This window comes from Equus quagga, unplaced genomic scaffold, assembly GCF_021613505.1.
Source record: "Equus quagga isolate Etosha38 unplaced genomic scaffold, UCLA_HA_Equagga_1.0 HiC_scaffold_6179_RagTag, whole genome shotgun sequence".
Taxonomy (NCBI): domain Eukaryota; kingdom Metazoa; phylum Chordata; class Mammalia; order Perissodactyla; family Equidae; genus Equus; species Equus quagga.
This window is the reverse complement of record NW_025794210.1, coordinates 1011-5466: the sequence shown is the minus strand read 5'-3', so window position 1 is coordinate 5466 and position 4456 is coordinate 1011. Positions and strand designations below refer to the sequence as shown.

Genomic DNA, 4456 nt, shown 5'->3' with positions numbered 1-4456 from the left:
CTTTGGATTAAGTAAAGAATACAAAGTCAGAAAACTTGGAGGTGAGGTTCAACCTGGCCATTCACCAGGTGAACCTGGATATACTTAACTTTTTAGGTCAGAAATTTACTCAGCTGTATATTATGTTGAAACTAATATTATTTCATTCTGTAATACTTAAGTTAGAAAATGTTATTACATTAGGAAATCATTTGATTTATTTGAATAAATGTACTTTGTGTCCTAGTTATTAATCGTATGATGTTTTGCATAATAATTAGATTGATATTTCAAAGTACTTGACAAAACAATACTTTAATTGTAAATATTAAAAATCTATAATAAATTTACAATAGATGACTTCTCTCATAACCTTAATTTTCAATTCCTTTCTATTTCATCTTTGTCCTATTAGGGAAATTGTGTTTCTCCTTTTGAAAATAGTCTCGTTTTACTGATAGAAATTGTTAACTTGTGGTTAACTAGGCACTTCTTTTATACATAGCTTTCAGAAAGTAGAAAGGGTCATTTATTATCCACCCATTTCCAAGAAACTCAACTTCATCGTAAGTATTTTTTAATTTCCTTTATAGCATAGTTACTAAGGGAATGGACTGAATTCAGATTGCCTGGGATTCACGTCTTGATTCCACCACTTGTTATGTAAATTCAGATAAATGATTTACTGTCAAAGTCAGTTTCTTCATGTATAAGTAAAATTAAAGTACTTAAGATTATTTCACGGAAATTAAAATAGAACTCTAAATATATAACTCTTCATCCTGTGCCTGTATCATTTAGTAAATATTCAGTAACTGTTAGTTATTTCAAATCTCCATTACATAATCCTATGTTTATATACTTTTAATATATACATACCACTTCTTTTTGTTATTCTCATAATGCTTATATTTTTTCATCTTTAATTTTAAAGCCAAATTAAGTACATTTTATAAATATGTAATATAAAGGGAAAATATATTATTCGAAGTAGGTTTTCTAGTTTTTCTGCTAAAAAGAACTTTTGAAATATAGAAGATTCATTACACATAAATATATAAACTCTGGACTCTGAATTAAAAAAAGTTTAAAGTTAGCTTTAACAATTTATTTGTTTTAATAATCTCTACATGTAGTAATGAAAATGAAATGACTAAATTTACAACTTCTTTAATGTAATGTTTCATCACAGGTGAATTTTGGTAGCAGCTACATTGTGTCATGGATGCCCTGGTTGGTGGAAACTACACTGAAGTGACAGGGTTCATTTTGTTGGGCTTAACTGACGATCCGAAACTTCGAGTCATTCTCTTCATTGTCATCCTGTGTATCTACCTGGTGACTGTATCTGGCAATCTCAGCACAATCATTCTCATCAGAATCTCTTCTCAGCTCCATCATCCTATGTATTTTTTTCTGAGCCACTTGGCTTTGGCTGACATAGGCTATTCATCTTCTGTTACACCCAATATGCTTGTAAACTTCCTGGTGGAGAGAAATACCATCTCCTATTATGGATGTGCCATGCAGCTTGGTTCTGTTGCTTTCTTTGGGGCAACTGAATGCTTCCTTCTGGCTGCTATGGCATATGATCGCTTTATGGCAATCTGCAGCCCGTTACTTTATTCCACCAAAATGTCCACACAAGTTTGTGTTCAGTTACTCATAGTGTCTTACATAGGTGGTTTATTCAATGCTTTTGCTTTTACTGCTGGTGTCTATTCTTTAGTCTTCTGTGGACCAAATCGAGTCAATCATTTTTTTCTGTGATTTTGCTCCTTTAGTTGAACTCTCATGTTTGGCTATCAGTGTCCCCACAGTTGTCCCCTCATTTGTGGCTGGCTCGATTGTTGTGGTCACGGTGTTTGTCATAGCTGTCTCCTACATCTGCATCCTCATCACCATCCTGAAGATGCGCTCCACTGAGGGGCGCCACAAGGCCTTCTCCACCTGTGCCTCACACCTCACAGCGGTCACTCTGTACTATGGGACCATCACATTCATTTATGTGCTGCCCAAGTCTTGCTATACAACTGACCAGAACAAGGTGGTGTCCGTATTCTACATGGTAGTGATCCCCATGTTGAACCCCCTCATCTATAGCCTCAGGAACAATGAGATTAAGGGGGCTCTGAAGAAAGAGCTTGCTAGAAAATTGTTTTGTTAGTGAAGCCTGTTATTTTATAAGATTGTATGTGATAATAAGTAAAATAAGAAAAGGAAATTGAATGTCTGTCGTCTAAATATGTCATCCATATGTCATTTCATTAGCCAGTGTGGAGCTAAAGGTAAGGGGTGGATTTTCTCATATCAAATTGCAAATCAGAGGGCCATAGTGAGTAATATTTAATAAAACAAAATAAAACTTTTAATTAATAACACAAATTGGTTAACATGAAAATACTTAATCTCTAAAATCATTTTAACACTTTATTTATTTATATCTTTTCAAAAGATGTTCTCTGCTGTAAGTTTATGTTATTGTACCTATGAACCTTTAAGACTGTGTCCATTTTTAACTGCATTTTTTCCTGAAATGAGCATATAGTTATGACTGAGTACATTCTGAAGGAAAATGACCAAATGGAACCAGACAGTAAAATTATTTCAGACATTCTATTTGCAATAAGGTTATCTGCTGGTGATGGGCTTTTTGGACCCACAAATGCTGTCCCGTGTTCCTAGTCTCTGGCTCCAGCCTAGATATAGGAGACCCCTTAAAAGAACAGGACGACTAACCTGTGAATTCTTCTGTCAGGTCAAAACAGGTGACTTGCTTGTGGGAATGAGCAGTGCTCCTGAAATCCTCAGGGGCTGGGTTAACAAACTCTTGGAGAGACTTGTTCATGGTCAGACTCACATCCTGTTAAGGAAGATTGAGGGAACTGGATCGTGTTTCCTCTGTGAAGCTTAGTTGACCTCAATATCCTGATGACTACTATGTTTATTTTTCATTTCTCGTCCTTTATTTAGTGTTTTAGACAAAAGTATTTTTGTGTATTGCATCTCAAGTGCAAATTACCTAAACCTAAAGTAATTATCTCCTTCAACTGCCAAGTTGCTTGCCTTCAGTATTCCTTATCCAAGTAAGAGTCACTATAATTCAGTCAATCTATTGATTCAGAAACCTGAGAGAAATGTATTTCTTTTTCCACCTCCATCTGCCTACTTTCAATGACAAAGTCTTGTCATTCTATGTCCAATGTTTATCTCCTATTTCTCTTCATTTTCATTGTAAGTTCTTCTATTTCAAGCTACCAATTCATATATTTATTTTACATTAGTAGTTCTATGATAGCTAATTTTATGTGTCCACTTGGATAGAGAATGGTGACTAGTTCTTTGGTCAAACACCAGTCTAGAGGTTGCTGTGAAGGTATTTTTTAGATGTGATTAACATTCAAATCAGTAGACTAAATAAAAGAAATTACCGTCCATGACATGGGTGGCCCTCATCCAATCAGTTGAAAGTCTTAAGAAAAAAAACCTGAGGTTCTCTGAAAAAGAGTGATTCTCCCCTGGCTAACTTTGGACTCAAATCAGGAGTATCAACTTTTACCAGAATTTCTAGTCTGCTGGACTGCCCTCTGGATTTTGGAATTGCTGGCACCCACTGTTGTGTGAGCAAATTCCCTAAAAAAAAAAATCTATCTATCTGTCTGTCTATCCATCTATCTATCTATCATCTATCTATCTATCAATATATATCCTATTCTGTTTCTCTGGAGAATCCTGACAAGTAAGAACCATAACAAGTTTTCCTCTTCCCTCCCTTACTCTCTTCAAATTCATTCTCTGTACACCAATATGACAATAAGTCTGAATAGATTATTTTGTTAATATCACCCAGAGATCTTAGAATAAAGGCAACACTTCTTAAAGGGCTTACAAAGTCCTGACTATGGCCCATGTATTATTTCTCTCTCTCTCTCCATTCTTCCCTCAATCTCTAATGTCCAAACTCTGAGAATCAGTCATTGGTCTTTTTAAAATCCTTAAACACATCCATATCCTTTCCTTCCTCAGCATCCTCTCACATGTACTAACTCTACCTGAATGTATTTTTCCCTTCAGCTGGGTAACGCCTAGTTATGCTATAGGTACCAACCTAAATGTTGTTTCCCATCCTCTCAGAAGCCTTCTTGAACCCTGAAGCCAAATTAAGGACACCTGTTACCCCTCATAGACAACTGTGTATTTTCTATGGAATACTCAGTGCACACGTAGTTACAGAATCAGTATTGTTTTCTCCACAATGCTGGAAGCTTCATACAGACATTACAGTGTCTTTCTTCTTTCCCCATGTATTTAATTTTCACCCAGTTCCTGGAACATAGTAAGCATAAATGCATATTTNNNNTGAATGAAAAAAAATACTAAATGAATGGATGGCTGAATGAAGCTTTTTCTGGCATGAACTAATGACTGTGCTGCCTTTGAATCTGTTGCATGTCCGCCTGACTCAAGTGACTGGATG

General features: G+C 35.5%; 1 pseudogene; it reads left to right on the top strand.

Moving 5' to 3' along the window:
• The first annotated feature begins 1200 nt into the window (after positions 1-1200).
• LOC124232445 (olfactory receptor 502-like) lies at positions 1201-2146 on the top strand (annotated as a pseudogene).
• Positions 2147-4456: the final 2310 nt, after the last annotated feature.